The sequence below is a fragment of the Macaca fascicularis genome, chromosome 1 (assembly GCF_037993035.2).
Source record: "Macaca fascicularis isolate 582-1 chromosome 1, T2T-MFA8v1.1".
NCBI classification, from domain to species: domain Eukaryota; kingdom Metazoa; phylum Chordata; class Mammalia; order Primates; family Cercopithecidae; genus Macaca; species Macaca fascicularis.
Window position 1 is genome coordinate 215286986 of NC_088375.1, and position 18915 is coordinate 215305900.

At 48.3% G+C, this 18915-nt stretch overlaps 1 protein-coding gene across 3 annotated transcripts in view; it reads left to right on the forward strand.

The window, feature by feature from the left end:
• The first annotated feature begins 365 nt into the window (after positions 1–365).
• Positions 366–18915, forward strand: part of TMCO4 (transmembrane and coiled-coil domains 4) — a 122552-nt gene continuing 104002 nt past the window's right edge. For 2 of the 3 annotated variants that reach the window (XM_005544572.4, XM_074018189.1), the window contains exons 1-2: positions 811–836; positions 14421–14512. The gene's annotated coding sequence lies outside the window, so the exon portion shown is untranslated. Of the gene's footprint in view, positions 505–810; positions 837–14420; positions 14513–18915 lie in introns of those variants that run through there. The other variant, XM_005544574.4, reaches the window with a different exon arrangement.

An 18915-nucleotide genomic window follows, 5' to 3' on the forward strand; every position in this document is an offset into this window, starting at 1 on the left:
AGAGAGAGAGAAGGAAGGAAGGAAGGAAGGAGAAAAAAGAACTGTACCTGGCACGTAGTAGGTGCTCAGTAAATTTGTTCAATGACTGAATGTGCTGGGTGGTCAGGGAAGACTCTCAGATGGCATCCCGAGAGGAGACTAGAGTGGAAAGCGGGAAATGGACTGGGGGAAAGGGAGGCCTGAAGGCAGAGAGTCCCAGGCACGGCAGCCTCCAGGCAGAGGCCCTGAGACAGGACCAAACTTAGCGTTAGGGAAAATGAAAGAAGAATCAGGAGGAACTGAGATATCTGAACACTTTGCAAACTACAAAGTGCTGCATACACGTGCGGGAAGGCGGTTTCTGTGACTGGTTCTTTGTTTACATTATACATTTTTGAAGACTTCCATCGCCGTGGCTTTGAGGCACGCTGCTTTAGTGGCCGAGTCCTTCGCGGGCAGTTTCTGCAAAGGCCAACCCTGCAGGTCCCTTCTCCCGCTCCGCGCTGTCTCGCTGCTTCCTGGAGGGTAAATGGACCCACACACAGATGTGGCCCCGCCGACTAGCCGGTCACCTGCAGAGGCCGGCACCCCTGTCGCGATGGGTGGTGGAAGTGGGGCAGAGGTGGGACGAGCCAGGTCGGGACCCGCAGCTGGCAAGTCAGAGCCTGGAAAGCCCCGCGCCCCCGCGCCGCGCTCCCGAGTGCTCCGCCCGGCCGGCGGCGACCAGGCGCGCTCGGGGCAGGCGGCTGGACGGGCCAGGCCCGGGGCCGGGACGCGGCCGGGAGGGGAGGGGCTGGGCGGGAGGAGCACCTCGCCGCTTTCGCCGCCTCCGCCTTCGCCTTCGCCGCCGCCTCCAGGTAAGGGGGCCCCGGAGCCGCCAGGCCACGGTGGCGCGCACCTTGCTGGGCCACTCCCCGCCGGTCCCACGCGGGGCACTCTGAGCCCGGCCCAGCCCTGGGGCCCTTTGCCCTGCGCCCCGCCCTCTACCCCAGGGACACTGGACCCACCAGGAAGCGGCCGCGCGCTCCCTGGCGCTGCCTGCCCTGAGCCAGGCCGCCTGCTGGTGGTTGGTTGGTTTTCAGAGCCGGAAGTGCTTTTAGAAATCTTGCGGGGCGGCAGAGGGGGAAACTGAGGCTGGACGGAGCATTCGGGCGACTCCGGCCTCGGCCTCCGAGTTCTTAGAGGTCACCCAGCCGCTCCCTTGACAAATGAGGACGCTGGTCAAGGTCAGAGAGGAAGGGGGCTTGTCCAAGGTCACGAGAGGTCACTGTGCTTCCGCTTGCCCCACGTGGCCCCTCCACGTCCCTGTCAGGAAGGCCTCTAGGACTCTCTCGCCTCGTCTCTCCCTGCCCCCCGCGCCCGTCCCCCCGCCCCGCCCCGCAGACTCTCAAACAGAGCGTTCTAGCGGGGCTTGGGGAGCCTCTGGAGAAAAGCCAGGCCCCTCATGTTACAAGGAGGCCGTGTCTTCTGGCGCCCATGCCTGAAGTTACAGGAGGGAAGAATTAGTGCTGCTGACTTTTGAGTGGATTTTAAAGCTGGGTAAACTGAAGCTCAGAGAGGTGAAGTAACTTCCCCAAGACCACGCAGCTAGGAAGCAAGAGAGAAAAACCTGGGCTACCTGCCTGGAGAGCCTGACCCAGTGCTTGGCACAGAGTTGGCCTCCACAATGCCTTTGCCGTGACCAGCCCAGCTCTTTCCTGGGGTGGCACTGGGAATTGCGAGCAGGGTCAGGCTAGCATCCCAGACTACTACCTAACTCGAAGTAGGAGTCAGCACATGAACCCCCTTTCCCCTAACTCAGTGTTTATTTCGTTGCAGAAAATATGAAACTCTTTTTAAGCTTTGGGAACATCCATTTGTTCATTCAACAAATGGCTTTGGATTGTTCATTCAAATATTTGTTGAGCTCCTACTTTGTGCATTGTTTAGGCACTGAGGATACAGCAGTGAAAAAAACGAGCCCTGCCCTCAGGAAGTACACTCCAGAGGGTGAAATAAAGCCCTGCCCTTCAGCCTGGGGAGGGAGGGCTGGGCACAGGGGAGACCATTGGCGTTTCCCCAGCTGTGAAGTACATGAAGACAGCAGAAGAGACCGGTGTTAGAGTGGCCTCAAGCCCTCGTGTGCAGCATCAGACAGAGATGGGCTCAGGTGTTAGCTTTGCAGCTTTGTAACTGAGTGATCAGGCAAGCTCAATGACCTCTTTATGTCTCAGTTTACTCATTTGTGATATACTCATCTCCAAGGTTGTTGTGAAAATTAAAGGAGCTGAAGCCACAAAAGGCCCAGTGCAGTGTCTGACACTTTGGAAGACTATACTTTTTTTTTTTTTTTTTTGAGATGGAGTCTTGCTCAGTCGCCCAGGCTGGAGTGCAGTGGTGCGATCAAGGCTCACTGCAAGCTCCACCTCCCGGGTTCTCGCCATTCTCCTGCCTCAGCCTCCCGAGTAGCTGGGACTACAGGCGCCCGCCACTACGCCTGGCTAATTTTTTTGTATTATTAGTAAAGATGGGGTTTCACCGTGTTAACCAGGATGGTCTCAATCTCCTGACCTCGTGATCCACTCGCCTCGGCCTCCCAAAGTGCTGCGATTACAGGCATGACTTTATACTTTTTAGTCCTAAGGCCCAAGGAGGAGTTGGGTAGGAGGAGTTGATCGATTAGGTTGTCATAGCTCAGCATGTAGCTCCCACAAAGGCTGAGGTCTGGAGAGTTCCTCATAAGGCTCAAACCATCCCTCTCTACTCTGGTACCACTGGGCTACAAAGGCTGGATCAGCCACCAGGGCTGGCTAACGTGGGACCTAAGAAATGTCAGTGGGTGGTTTCTCATTGTGTTCTCTTTTGATCTGTGTGTTTTGTAAACGGTGTTGTACATTATAAACCGGGACTGCTGATGAGGAGTGGGGAACTGGCTCTCTGGACCGTGTGACAGCAGACAGAAGGGGTGAGAGTGAAATCCAATCCACTTTCCGTTTGGCTGACCTCCACTTCAAGCTGCCCTGATATCATCATACCACCCTCTGCCTCTGCCTAAAACCCCACTCTGGCTTCCCATTTTCTTTCTTTCCTTTTTTCCCTTTCTTTCCTTCTTTCTTTCTTCTTTCCTTTTTTCTTCTTTTTTTTTGAGACAGAGTCTCACTCTGTCACCCAGGCTGGAGTGCACTGACGCAATGTCGGCTCACTGCAACCTCCGCCTCCTGGGTTCAAGCGATTCTCCTGCCTCAGGTTTCCAAGTAGCTGGGACTACAGGCACCCACCACCATGCCCGGCTGATTTTTGTATTTTAGTAGAGATGGGGTTTCGCCATATTGGACAGGCTGGTTTTGAACTCCTGACCTTGTGATCCGCCCGCCTCAGCCTCCCAAAGTACTGGGATTGCAGGCATGAGCCACTGCGCCTGGCCTTGGCTTCCCATTTTTTTAGGGAAAAGAGCAAAAACCTTTTACACGAACCAGAAGGCTGTGCACCCCTGTCCCCCAGCTTACACCTTTTACAGGAACCAGAAGGCTGTGCACCCCTGTCCCCCAGCTTACACCTCCAGCTGCATCTCAGACACTTATCAACAGCCCTCTGTGCCCAGGCATGCCACCCCTCCCTCCTTGGGACCTTTGCATCTGCTCTTCCAGGCCACTCCTACCCCCTGCTTCCCTTTTCCCAGGTAACATCTTCTGATTCTTCACATTTTAGCCCTACCCAGACTTGTACTCCAAATGCCTCAGGCCACAAGGCTTCTCCTGTATGTCAGAGGTTAAGTTCAGGGTGGAATTATACACTCATTGCTGGGATTAATTCCTGTTATACCCTGTACACCACCCTAACTGTAACCCCTGTGACCTCCAGGACCAGGGCTAGTAGGTCCTCAGTAATGCTTAGTAAGTCATCAGTAATGACATCCACCGATAGGGACGCCCTCTTGAGCACATTGGGGACCTCACTTTACATAAAACGATATTGTCCTTCAACAAAATCTGCTGAAGTCATTTTTCAGTTGTGGCTTGTTTCATTCAGCACACAGGGATGGAGCCCCTGCTCTGCCACATGCTGTCCTAGGATATGTCTGGGAACATGGCCCAAAAGCCACTGCCTTTCTGAGCTTCCTCTAGTGAGGGAGATAGACCGTAAATAAATCTATAATATATTGTCAAGTGGTGATATATTTGATAAAGAAAATCACAGGCCGGGTACGGTGGCTCACGCCTGTAATGTCAGCATTTGGGAGGCCAAGGAGGGCAGATTACAAGATTCAGAGATCGAGATCTACTAAAAATACAAAAATTAGCTGGGTGTGGGGGTGCGCGCCTGTAGTCCCAGCTACTTGGGAGGCTGAGGCAGGAGAATCGCTTGAATCCGGGAGGTGGAGCTTGCAGTGAGCCAAGATCGAGCCACTGCACTCCAGCCTGGTGACAGAGCAAGACTCCATCTCAAAAAAAATAAATAAATAAAAATCACAAAGGGTTGGGTTGGAGGCAGGAGTGGAGGGGCTGGCTGTTTTACACTGGAATGAATAACCAAAATATTAATTGGGAAGCCCTGGTGCCCTGGGCTTCATCCACTCTCACCCTGACCCTCCTGTTCAGGGAGACAGACACATTGGCAACCGGCCATTATGTCCGAGAAGAGGTGGAGGGGCCCAGATGAAGTCTTTGGGGCTTCAGAGGTGGCAGGCCCCACATTCGCTGGACAAATCCAGGGAAGTGCATGGCAACCCCTGACCCCCTACGTTAGTAAAGTGGAGAAGGACTTGGGATTTGAGGTCACACAGGCCTGGAAGGAGCATCCTAGGTCTTGCCAGCTGTGTGACTTCTGCTTCTGTGAGTCTCAGTTTTCTCATCTCTAAAATGGGGACAGTGATTGTCTCTTCTTAATAAGGTTGTTAGGAAGCTGAAGTGGGATCATGGAAGTAGGCCCCAGAAAATCTATGCTGATTTTATTATTAAACTGTGCTTTTGGAAAAGGACACCATTTGGACAGGGGGACCCAGATGGGAGAGAACAGCCTGAGCTGAGGCCTGAGGTGGCATCCCAGCGTGAACTGGAAGCAGGGGAGTGCAGTTTAGCTGAGGATGAGCTGCAAGCAGGGAGTGAAAGAAAACAAAGTGGGAAAAGCAGGTTAGGCCCGTCCACAGGTGCTTGGGGCTCAGAAGTGGGATGTGAGCCTGTGGATTGATGAGAGCTCGTCAGATTCATCCAATTTGCTGGTTTTCAAATTGTGTTGGAAATCTCTGGCCAGGATGTAAACCAGACCAAAGAGAGGTAGAATAGCACCATTGTGAAGATGGCTGCCTGTGGCCTAAGATCCAGGCACAAGTTTAAATACCATGTGACTCGTCCAGTGACCTTGACCTTCAATTCTCAGGGCCTCTCTGTCCCCATCTGTGGAAGGATGATAATAGCACCCACCTTGTAGGATTGTTGAGAGAAAATAAGATGATGTGTGGAAAGAGGTAACATGTGGCTAACATTTGTCCACCTTTTACTGTTGTGATTTTTAAATGTTTAAAATTTTTAAAAATTTTTTATTTTTTTAACTTTTAATTTTTAATTTTTTTTTTAATTTATTTACTTTTTCAGACAGAGCTTTGCTCTTGTCACCCAGGCTGGAATGCAATGGCACGATCTCGGCTCACTGCAACCTCTGCCTCCTGGATTCAAGCGATTCTTCTGCCTCAGTCTCCTGAGTAGCTGGGACTACAGGTGCCCACCACCATGCCCAGCTAATTTTTGTATTTTTAGTAGAGACGGGGTTTCACCATGTTGTCCAGGCTAGTCTTGAACTCCTGACCTCAGGTGATCCACCCAACCTCAGCCTCCCAGAGTGCTGGGATTACAGGTGTGAGCCACTGCGTCTGGCCTTAATTTTTTTTAGTGTAAAAATTGTGATAAAATACACATACCATGAAATTTACCATTGTAAATTTCTGTGAGTTGTCTCATTGTAATCTTCTGTGAGTCTCAGGTTTCTCATCTGTAAAATGGGGACAACGACTATCTCTTCTTCATAAAGTTGTTGGGAAGCTGAAGTGGGATCATGGAAGTAGGCCCCAGAAAATCTAAGCTGATTTTATTATTAAACTGTGCTTTTGGAAAAGGGCACACATTTTAAGTGTGTAGTTCAGTAATGTCAAGCATATTCATATCATTGTGCAACAAATCTCTAGAACTTTCCAACTGGCAGATCTGAAACTCCACACCCATTAAACAACCACCTTCCGCCCCTGTTCCTGCTCCCCGCAGCCCCTGGCAACCACCATTCATTTTACTTTCTCTCTCTATGAATTTGACTACTCCTCATACCTCACAGAAGTGGAATTGTACAGCATTTATCTTTTTGTGACTGGCTTATGTCGTAACTTCTCAGGGTACATTCATCGTTCATGTTGTAATATGTGTCAGAATTTCCTTCCTTTTTTTTTTTTTTTTTTTTTTTTTTTTTTGAGATGAAGTCTCGCTCTATCGCCCAGGCTGGAGGGCAGTGGCGCAATTTCCGCTCACTGCAAGCTCCGCCTCCCAGGTTCACGCCATTCTCCTGCCTCAGCCTCCCAAGTAGCTGGGACTACAGGCGCCCACCACCATGCCCGGCTGGTTTTTTGTATTTTTTAGTAGAGACGGGGTTTCACCATGTTAGCTAGGATGGTCTCCATCTCCTGACCTCGTGATCCGCCTGTCTCGGCCTCCCAAAGTGCTGGGATTACAGGCTTGAGCCACCACGCCCAGCCTATTTCCTTCCTTTTTTAAGACTGAATAATGTTCCACTGTGTGTATGGATCGTATTTTGTTGATCTATTTGTCTGTAGATGGGCATTTGGGTTGCTTCCAACTCTTGGCTATTGTGAATAATTCTGTAAACATGGGTGTACAAATATCTTTTGGAGACCCAGCTTTCAATTGTTTTGCATATATACCCAGAAGTGGTATTGCTGAATCATGTGCTGTTATGATTTGAAGGTGGGGTATTGAGGGTTCCCCCCTGTGTCTCATCTTGTCCGTCACTCTGGGGCTCTGGGGGGCAGTTTGAAAACCAGTGGGTCAAATGGACTATTACAGACTTTGCCATTTCTCCCACTTCCTTCTCAGGCAAATTTGTCTCTGTAATTATTTTGTAGTTATCCCAAGTGGAAACCACCATTCAGTCAACAACTGTTGCTGAGTTCCCACTGTGCTTACCTGTGAGCAGAGGGAGATAGAAGATAAATGTAAATGAGTAACTGATACAGAATTGGGAGGCTAGTGTGTGCTGTGGACAAAGTAGAGCAGCTGGGTAAAGGGGCTAGAACAGGCAGTGGGCAGGGTGGCTGCACCGAAGTGTGAGATTTGATCTCAGACAGGAAGGAGGTGAGGGAGTTGGCTGTGTCCTTATCTGGGGGATAATCATTCCTAGCTGTGGGAACGGCCAATGCAAAGGCCGTGAGGTGGGAGTGGGCCTGGTGGGGTCCAGGAGCTGCAGGGAAGAAGGTGTGGCTGGAGCAGCATGGGAGAGGTGGTGGGGGTGGGGGGCAGAGAGGCCACTCAGGCCGGATTGCAGCAGCCCCATCACCACTGTAAGGACCTTGACTTTGAGAAGGGAATCTTGGAGTGTTTGGAGCAGAGTAGGGGCATGGCCTGACTCTGAGATGGTGCTCTCTGGGTGCTGTGTATGAACAGCTGGGGTGAGGGCAGAAAAAAACAGATGTGTGGAGAGGCGTGACCCAGTAAGAGGTGACGGTGATTAATACCAGGCAGGGGAAGGAAGAGAGCAGTGGTAAATGTGGGCACACATCATAGGGCCTGGGCGTCCACCCCAATGGCACTGTCACCCCACCCACCTTCCTGCCCCTCCTCCAGACCGCTGACGCAAGAGTGGGAGGGGAGCTTTCCTTCCATGCCAGCATCTCTGTTTTCTTCTGGTCTGCAATGTGATTGTCCAAAACCCTCTGGGTTCTTCTATGTTGGAACTGTTGCCATGGAGACCTCCTGAGATGCCTCACTGACCTCTAGCTTCCAATTTGACTTTGGATAGAGGTGTAGAATGAATGGGTATCTCTTCTAAATGGCTGCAGAGGGTGCTAACCTGGGCCCACCTAGACTCTGCCCTTCTAGGAGCATCTCAAGATTGTCTTATTTTGGCTGTGGGGTGCATGTGTATTGTAACCTTCTACTATGCTCTGTGGCATTTCTGGCCTAAGGATGGTGCCATAGCTTTACGTGGTGTAAATGATTTCTTAGCCAAATGCTTTTCTTTCTCCTTGGCCCCAGAATAATTAGTCTTCAGCCTTTCCATGACGCTGTAGCGCCATCTCCCTATTAATGGTTATTTTATTGCACCAGAGAATCATTTAAAAACTCAACTGCGATCAGAAAAAGGAGAGAGAGAGAAAGCCTGGTGGGGTCTAGGAGCTGCAAGGAGTAGGGTATGGCTGGAGCAGCATGGGAGAGGCGGCACACTAATAGAATCACTTACCCACACTAATATAAGTCACATCAAATTTGACCTTGAGGCTGGGCGTGGTGGCTCACGCCTGTAATCCCAGAACTTTGGGAGGCCGAGGTGACAGTTTCACTTGAGCCAGGTGTTCGAGACCAGCCTGGCCAACGTGTTGAAACCCTGTCTCTACTAAAGATACAAAACTTGGCCAGGCATCGTGGTATGCACCTGTAATCCCAGCTACTTGGGTGGCTGAGACAGGAGAATTGCTTGAACCCAGGAAGTGGAGGTTGCACTGAGCCCAGATTGTGCCACTGCACTCCAGGTTGGGAAACAGAGTAAGACTTTGTCTCAAAAACAAACAAACAAACAAACAAACAAACAAAAAGTTTGACCTTGACCTTCACTGACTGCTCCAAGAGGGGGAGAAAAAGGCCAGAGCTGGCTGGCATGTAAAGAAAAAAACAAAAGTTCATTCTTGCATGTGATCTTCTAAAGGCCCAGGTCATGGAGTTTTAAGGACGATTTAAAGGATTTTCAAAGATGGTATTGACCATACTTGATTTTCTCCTTGGTGCTGACTTTGGAATTTTTCATCTCTCCAAGAAGAAATCCAATGGTATTGTTTATGGCATCAGTCAACAAATATTCAGAGGGCCCACTGTGGGTGCTTGTGGAGCTGAGGTCAGATATTTATGGAATGTCTCACTGCCCCCACTACTTACAAAAATGACCCAGTCAGCATTTTCTTTGGTGACAGATGATGTGACTGACTAGACACAAGTCATAATCGTAGCATATCAAAACGAGGTCCCATTCCAAAATGACCTCTGTCCATCCTGGGTCTGGGCTGTGCAGCTGAGCTGTAGGCATGGGTTTGCCCTGTTGTTCTTACTCTGTATCTGTTGTTTCCCTGGAGAACGCGTCGTCTTCTAGGTAAAGTGTGGGTCTTTCTTGGAGTTCCTTGGTGTAGTACTTCATTTTCATGCTGCCAATGGAGACATACCCGAGACTGGGTAATTTATAAAGAAAAAGATGTTTAATGGACGCATAGTTCCATGTGCCTGGGGAGGCCTCACAATCACGGCGGAAGGTAAAAGGCACGTCTTACATGACGGCAGGCAAGAGAGAAGTGAGAACCAAGCGAAAAGGGGTTTCCCGTTATAAAATCATCAGATCGCCTGAGAATTACTATCACAAGAACAGCACAGGAAAGACCCACCCCCATGATTCAGTTACCTCCCACCAGGTCCCTCCCACAATGTGGGAATTGTGGGAGCTATAATTCAAGGTGAGATTTGGGTGAGGACACAGCCAAACTATATCATTTGGTGTCTTCACAGTACCTGGGACAAGAACCTCAGGAGGCTACTGGGAGCTGGGAGCTCCTCCTTCCATCAGTGACTCCTGAGCCCCAGGGCGCTGCTGGACCAGGCCTGTGTGTCTTAGGTGACCCCAGGGCACAGAGGTACTGCTGGTCCTGACAGAAGGGACTTTTTCTCGTTGCAGGAATATAGCACTCTCTTGGAATCAGTGTAACTTCTCAGACACACTTGAGATCCAGTTTTACTTTGGACTGGATCCTGATCCCAAATCAGATCAACGGGTGGAGGCCCCCAAGGACCAGACACACAGCAGGTGGCACATCTCCCACCCCACAGCTGCCCCTACGTTTGTGCAGCTGGAAGAGTTTGGGGTCCCAGCCTGTCCAGTTGGACAATTCGTAGAGTTGAAACCATGGGCTCCCCCATTCCGGCATCATGGAGAGCTGAGAAACTGAGAATTGCCCTGTCTGTCCCACCAACCCTTGTTCATTTCTTTTTCTTTTCTTTGTTTTTAAGTTCTGGGATACATGTACAGGATGTGCCATTTTGTTACATAGGTAAACATGTGCCATGATGGTTTGCTGCACCTAGCAGCCCATCACCTAGGTATTGAGCCCAGCATGCATTAGCTCTTTTTCCTAATGCTCTCTCTCCTTGCACCCCACCCGCTGACAGGGCCCAGTGTGTGTTCTCCTTCCTGTGTCCATGTGTCCTCATTGTTCAGCTCTCACTTATAAGTGAGAACATGTGGTGTTTGGTTTTCTGTTCCTGAATTAGTTTACTGAGGATAATGGCTCCCAGCTCCACCCATATCCCTGCAAAGGATATGATCTCATTCCTTTTAATGGCTGCATGGTATTGCATGGTATATATGTACCACATTTTCTTTATACAGTCTATCATTGATGGGCATTTGGGCCGATTCCATGTCTTTGCTATTGTGAATAGTGCTGCAATGAACATACATGTGCAGGTATCTTTGTAATAGAATGATTTATATTCCTTTGGGTGTGTACCCCGTAATGAGATTGCTGGGTCAAATGGTATTTCTGCTTCTAGATCTTTGAGGAATCGCCACACCATCTTTGACAACGGTTGAACTAACTTACATTCCCACCAACAGTGTAAGAGCATGCCTATTTCTCTGCAGCCTCGCCAGCATCTGTTGTTTCCTGACTTTTTAATAATTGCCATTCTGACTGGCATGAGATGGTATCTCATTGTGGTTTTGATTTGCGTTTCTCTAATGATCAGTGACGTTGAGCTTTTTTTCATGTTTCTTGGCAACATGAATGTTTTTTGAGAAGTGTACGTTCATGTCCTTTGCCCACTTTTTAATGGGGTTGTGTGTTTTTTCTTGTAAATTTGCATAAGTTCCTTGTAGAGTCTTGATATTAGCCATTTATCAGATGGATAGATTGCAAAAACTTTCTCCCACTCTGTAAGTTGCCTGTTCACTCTGATGATAGTTTCTTTTGCTGTGCAAAAGCTCTTTAGTTTAATCAGATCCCATTTGTCAGTTTTTGCTTTTGTTGCAATTGCTTTTGGTGATTTCGTCATAATATCTGTGCCCATGCCTATGTCCTGAATGGTATTGCCTAGATTTTCTTCTAAGGTTTTTATAGTTTGGGGTTTTACATTTAAGTCTTTAATCCATCTTCAGTTAATTTTTGTATATGGTGTAAGGAAGGGATCTAGTTTCAATTTTCTGCATATGGCTAGCCAGTTCTCCTACCATCATTTACTAAATAGGGAATCTCTCTCTTTTTTTTTTTTTTTTGAGGCAGAGTCTCACTCTGTTGTCACCCAGGCTAGAGTCCAGTGGCAGGATCTCAGCTCACTGCAGCCTCTACCCACAAGGCTCAAGTGATTCTCCCACCTCACCCTCCCGAGTAGCTGGGACTGCAGGTACTCACCATCATGCCTGACTAATTTTTGTATTTGTTGTAGAGATGGGGTTTTGCCATGTTGTCCAGGCTGGTCTCGAACTCCTGGGTTCAAGAGATCCATCCTCGGCCTCCCAAAGTGCTGGGATTACAGGCGTGAGCCACTGCGCCCGGCCTCTTTTTCTTACTGACAAGATCTGTTGGTCAAATGTGTGGGACTTAACTGTGAACTCACCCCCACTGACTTGGCTGGGCCACATGGGCCCAGGGCTTTCTGAGATAAAACACTCCCCTTCTAAGGATCAAGAGGCCAGAATTATTTCTGATTAAAAGTTTGTTTTTTTTTTTTTTACATTATAAAAGCACCAATAAGCTTATGACAGAAATGCTAAAAATATAGAAAAATAAAAAGAACAGAAACCAATCACCTCTAGTCCCTCAGCCCCACCAACCAACAGATAATGATCATAAACATTTTGATGTATTTCCTTCTGATCTTTTTGCTCTGTGAAACATGTTTTATTTTTTATTGTTATTTATTTATTTATTTGAGACAGAGTCTGACTCTGTCACCCAGGCTGGATACAGTGGTGCAGTCTTGGCTCACTGCATTCTCTGTCTCCTGGTTTCTAGCAATTCTCCTGTATCAGCCTCCTGAGTAGCTGGGATTACAGGCATGAACCACCACACCCAGCTAATTTTTATATTTTTAGTAGAGATGGGATTTTGCCATGTTGGCCAGGCTGGTCTCGAGCTCCTGACCTCAGGTGATCTGCCTGCCTCGGCCTCCCAAAGTGTTGATATTACAGACGTGAGCCACCACACCTGGCTGAAACATGTTTGTTTTTTAATTTAATTTAATTTTTTTTTTTTTTTTTTTTTGAGACAGAGTCTTACTCTGTCACCCAGGCTGGAGTGCAGTGGTGTGATCTTGGCTCACTGCAAGCTCCGCGTCCTAGGTTCACACCATTCTCCTGCCTCAGCCTCCCAAGTAACTGGGACTACAGGTGCCCACCACCACGCCTGGCTAATTTTCTGTATTTTTAGTAGAGATGGCATTTGTTAGCCAGGATGGTCTCAATCTCCTGACCTCGTGATCCACCTGCCTTAGCCTCCCAAAGTGCTGGGATTCCAGGCATGAGCCACCGCACCCAGCCGAAACATGTTTTAAAAACAGAACTAGAGTCATGTTGTATATTCAGTCGAATTCTGGTCTACCATCTCTCTAGAACAAAATTATCCCGGATATGTAGCATTTGCCGATTTCTGTGATATAAATATTCCCAACATGCCAACGTCACCGGACACAGGGTTGGATGGAGAAGCACAGAACTGATTGTCACCAGCTGGTATGAACTGGCACCAGTGCAGCATGTTGTAATTTTAAATTATTTTTTTTCCGATCTCAAAATCAACACTTATTGTTAATAATTCATAAAACACAGATATATAAAGAAAAAATTAAAATCATCCAGAATCCAATCCGGGTCTCTGCCTACCTGGAGTTAGCCACTGCCAGCATCCTGGTGCATGTCCAAACAGTATCCTCTCTACGGATAGAGACCTGCACAAAATAGCTTTCTAGAGAGTTCAAAAGTAATGCGAATTTATGGCAGAAATTTAGGGGAAATACAGAAAAGTCTCTGGTATCTCTGAATGGCAATTCAGAGATAATTTTGGAGGATGTTCTTCCAGTCATTTTTCTCCTCCCCATTGTTTTAACATGATTGGACTCATAGTGTGAATATTCAATTTTTAGGCACAGTACAGGTTCATTCTCATGCCAGGGAAGAAGGCAACCTCTAGGAGAAGGGCATTCCCACTGATAACTTAATACAAACCCCACTGAGGCTTAAAAAAGTAAAAAATATTATTTTCACTGGCATTGAAAATGGCACTAAGGACTGGGTGCAGTGGCTCACGCCTGTAATCCTAGCACTTTGGGAGGCTGAGGCGGGCAGATTGCCTGAGCTCAGGAGTTCAAGACCAGCCTGGGCAACATGGCAAAACCGTGTCTCTACTGAAAATATGAAAAATTAGCCAGGCATGGTGGTGCGTGCCTGTGATTCCACTACTCAGGAGGCTGAGGCACAAGAATCACTTGAACCCAGGAGGCAGAGGTTGCAGTGAGCCGAGATGGCACCACTGCACTCCAGCCTAGGCGACACAGCCAAACTCTATCTCAAAAAAAAAGAAAAAGAAAAAAAGAAAAAGAAAATGGCACTAAGGATGAAGCTCAAATTATTTGAAATTTTGGGGGACCCAGATTTTGGGTCCTGAGACCTCCTTTGGGTAATTCCAGATGCTTGGCCCTTCGTCCATCTCCCTTCACCATCTGATGCTCCGTTGGCATGTAAGAACGGGATTGCCTTTAGGGAGAAAAATAGGAAAATCTAGCTCTTGCTTAAGCCTAAAAGCTAATTCATTCCTCAGTTCATATAACTGGCATTTTCTGAGCACACACTCTGTGGTTAGGCACCAGGTACAGATGTGGAGGCGACACGGTGTCTGCCCAGGAGCTGGATGCAGTGACCACAGCTCAAGGTACAAGGAGTTGAACAAGGATATTCAATGAGACCATCCATGGAAAGTGGCAGGGCTGTGTGGGGCACATGGTGAGTGCTCAGCAGTGGTAGCTGCCTGCCTTACTACTCTGCTGAGAACAGCATCGCACATCGAGGAATGTGCAGGGCAAGGGCCCAGAGGAGTGACGGTGCAGTGCCAGGCTCCCCTGAGCTTTAGCTAACCAGCCAGCTCCCTCTGCTGTAGCCTTCCCCAGATCCCACACTCTGTGGACCCACCGGCTGGTTTTTCTGGTTTGCTCCCACAGGGCAATTTGCATATTTCTCCGAAGAACCATCCAGAACCTGAGCAGCCCGTCTTCAAACAGAGAGAGGCCCACGGCTGTTTCTTGAAATCTGGGTAAGTACTGAAGGTTTCTTTTCCTTCAGAAGCCCCTTGTTATTATTTAAAATGGTCTTCTTTCTGAGTTTACATTTTCTGTCTCCCTCTCTAGAATATAATCTCCCCAATGGGGGGTCTTTATGTGCCTGGCTTAGTCACCACTGTAGTAGGGCTAATACATGTTTATTAGATTCATTCTCCCCTTAAGAGGTCAATATTCATTGATAATTTACTTTTGCCTCAAGAAAAGGTTTTTAAAATTCTATAGAGATGTTCCACTACTTTTTAAAAAACTTTTTACTTTAAAATAATTATAGGCTCGCAAGAAGTTGCAAATATAGTACCAAGAGGTTCCATGCACCCTCATTCAGCCTCCCGCATGGCCGTTGCCTTTACAAGGAAGCCTAACTCCTTAGTGAGACGAACTTGGCCCTGCCTGCGGCAGCCCGTGGCAGCTTCCACTCCCACCTCATTTCTTCACGCCCACCCATTGTCCAAGCCCTGGCTGCACCAAACATCTTTTTGTTCTTCAAAAGCATTTCTCCTCTACCTCTGGGTCTTGCCACATGCTTTTCCCTTTGTCAAAGATGTGCCCACCCCACCCCTGTCTGATTCACTCCTTGTTCAGGTCTCAGCTTTACCATCACCTTCTCCAGGGAGCCAGTACTGGGTTCAGGGTCCCCGTCTTGGGATCCCTCTGTCTCTCATGTTTCCCCTGTCACGGTGTTTATCACACGGATTGTCACTGTCTGTTTTTTCTGTTTGTTTTGGTTTGTTTTTCTTTGAGAGACAGGGTCTTGCTTTGTCACCAGGCTGGAGTGCAATAGTGTGATCACGGCTCACTGCAGCCTCAACTTCCTCAGACTCCTGGACTTAAGCGATCCTCCTGCCTCAACCTCTTGAGTAGCTGGGGCCACAGGCATGCTCCACCATGCCTGGCTAATTTTTAAATTATTATTATTTTTGTAGAGACAGAGTCTCGCTTTGTTGCCCAGGCTCCTCCAGTCCTTCTGCCTCAGCCTCCGAAAGCTCTGGGATTACAGGCGTGAGCCACTGTGTCCAGCCACCATTGTCTGTGTATTTGTCTGTCTCTACCACCATACTGTTTCCTCTAAGGAATACCTCTCCACCCATCCTGTGACTTCTGCAGGCCTCTGCTGGAATGACACCTTTCATCCACGTATATTAGCCAACCCCACTTCACCCCATCACTTCATATCCCCTCACCCTGCCTAACTGTTCCTCCTCTGACCACTTCCTGAAGGAATGTTTACCTATGTGTTGAGTGGGCTGCTGAGGGCATGGATTCTGCAGCCAGACCTCCTGAGTGTGTGTCTTGGTTCTACCGCTTATTAGCTCTGTGACCTTGACCAACTTAGGTCGCTTTGTCATTGTGTATTGGCATATTATTGCCTGTCTCCCACCAGAATGTCAGCCCCTTAAGAGCAGGGAACTTGTCAGTTTCATCCTCTGATCTGCCCTAAGGCCCAGAACAGGGCTTCCCACATCCTAGCCCCCTCTTCATTCATCCAGCAAGTATTTCCTGAATGCCTACAGTGATCCAGGGCCTGTCCAGAAAGCTAGGGGTGTGGCAGTGAAAAAACAACCAGGGAACTGCCTTAAGAAACTTCTATACTATTTGTATACACAGGTAAAGAAATAATTTTTTTAAAAAACATTATTTTAGATAAGAATGAGTATGATAAAAATAGAAGAGGGTGCTGGGATAGAAGACAGAGATATTAGGTTGGTGCAAAAGTAATTGTGGGTCTTGCTATTAAATTGCAAAAAACCACAGTTACTTTTGCACCAACCTAATACTGTAGCCTGGGTAGTCAGGGAAGGTCTCTCAGAGGAGGTGACATCTGGGCTGAGACCAGATGATGTGATAGTCAGGGAAGGGTGTTCCTGGCGGGGATAGTGGCAGGTGCAAGGGCCTGGAGGGGACGAGCAGAAAGACAGCCAGTGTGGCTGTAGTGTAGTGAACGAGACCGGTGTGGGGACATGAGATGGAGTTTAGTGGCAGGCAGCAACTGGATTGCACAGGACTTTTAAGCTTGTCCAATCTTCGGCCTGTGGGCTGCATACAGCCCAGGACAGCTTTGAATGCGGCCCAACACAAATTCGTAAACTTTCTTTTTTTTTTGAGACGGAGTCTCGCTCTGTCACCCAGGCTGGAGTGCAGTGGCCGGATCTCAGCTCACTGCAAGCTCCGCCTCCCGGGTTCACGCCATTCTCCTGCCTCAGCCTCCCGAGTAGCTCAGTCCCGGGACTATAGGCGCCCGCCACCTCTCCCGGCTAGTTTTTTGTATTTTTTAGTAGAGACGGGGTTTCACCGTGTTAGCCAGGATGGTCTCGATCTCCTGACCTCGTGATCCGCCCGTGTCGGCCTCCCAAAGTGCTGGGATTACAGGCGTGAGCCACCGCGCCCGGCCTAGCTTTCTTAAAACATTATGAGGTTTTCTTGCGATTTTTTTTTTTTTTAGCTCATCAGCTATCATTAGTGTTAGTGTATTTTATGTGTGGCCCAAACCAATTCTTCTTCCAGTGTAGCCCAGGAAAGCCGAAAGATTGGACACCCCTCTTAGGCCATCATACCAGGACTGGGATTTATCCTGATGTAATGGGAGGCCTTTGCAGGCTTTTAAGCAACCTAGTGACATGATTGGTCCATGTGGCAAAAAGGTCACTGAGGCCACTATGTAGAGAATGCATTGTAGGGCATCAGGAGAAATTGTGTTGAATGAATGAATGAATTTGGTCAGAGTTTAGCTTTATTATTATTATTTTGTTAGATGGAGTCTCACTCTGTTGCCCAGACTGGAGTGCAGTGGCACAATCTCAGCTCACTGCAACGTCTGCCTCCCAGATTTAGGTGATTCTCCTGCCTCAGCCTCCTGAGTAGCTGGGATTATAGGCACACCCCACCATGCCCAGCTATTTTTTTTTTTTTCTTTGAGACGGAATCTCGCTCATCGTCCAGGCTGGAGTGCAGTGGCGCGATCTCGGCTCACTGCAAGCTCCGCCTCCCGGGTTCATGCCATTCTCCTGCCTCAGCCTCCAGAGTAGCTGGGACTACAGGCGCCCGCCACCACACCCGGCTAATTTTTTGTATTTTTGGTAGAGACGGGGTTTCACCATTTTAGCCAGGATGGTCTCGATCTCCTGACCTCGTGATCCACCTGCCTTGGCCTCCCAAAGTACTGGGATTACAGGCGTGAGCCACTGCACCCAGCCACTAATTTTTGTACTTTTAGTAGAGATGGGGTTTCACTATGTTGGCCAGGCTGGTCTCAGACTCCTGACCTCAAGTGATCCACCCACCTCGGCCTCCCAAAGTGCTGGGATTATAGGCGCGAGCTACCGCCGCGCCCAGCCTGAGCTTAGCCTTTTGTACGCTAGACACATCCTCATACCTCTGTGGTTAGAAGTAGGCCAGCTCACCCTTCTCTTATCAGAAAGCTGTTTATTATTGAGCTAAGAACTGGCGTGGGGCTCCCCAGATACCAGTCTAGTAAAATACTACCTTAGGCTCCTCTGAGTAATAGGTACAATCAATACAGCCTCCAAGTGGCACATGGAGTTGATTAAATATAGTGGAAATTGTTGACCTGCTGACATCAGGCTAGTGCTGCCCTTGGCACTGCCCTCAGTTCATGGTTTATGCTGTTCCCCCTGTTTCCACCGCCATGGTCTGAGCTGACCCTCTGAGCCAGGGAAATTTGCTGCAAATCTCAAATGTGGGTTCCTGGAGCAACCGTTGAGGCCAGTCTTGCTGGGTGACTTTCGGCAAGGTCTTAACCTCTCTGGGCCTTCGTTTCTCCATCTGAAACGGGGGAAAGAAGATCCCTGTGCTGGTGTAGAGGAAAGAGCTCAAGGTTTGGAGTCAAAAGTCTGGTTTGGATCTCATCAGTTACTGTGTAACTTTGGGGAAATTGCTTGATCATTTTAAGCCTGTTCCTCGGTCATAAGAGGAAATCATAATGGTTCATGTCCAACTTAACTTTACATGGTAGTTGTAAGAATTAAGCGGATTGGAAAATGCTTTGCAAACAGTTATGTGCTGTAAAAGTGTTGGTTTGTTGCTTTTAACTACCTCAGGGTTGTTTTGAAAATAAATGAAATATTAATTGTAGACAGACTTTTAAATAACTCCTCTACAGAAGTAATATTTTGAGAACAAAAATTTTTGTTGCTCAGCTAGATGGGAACAAACTTATGAATCAAGAACAGTATGGAGTGTGGTTATTGAGCTAGAAGGCTCCTGGCCATGTGATGAATATTTAAAACAGAGTTGGTGGCCAACAGTTCTATCTTTGGGCCCTATCTGTCTGCCATTGACTGGCTGTGTGAGGGGAGCCCAGTTACTTCTCTAAGCCTGTTTCCTAATTTGCAGACTGAACATTACAGTCCTACCTGCC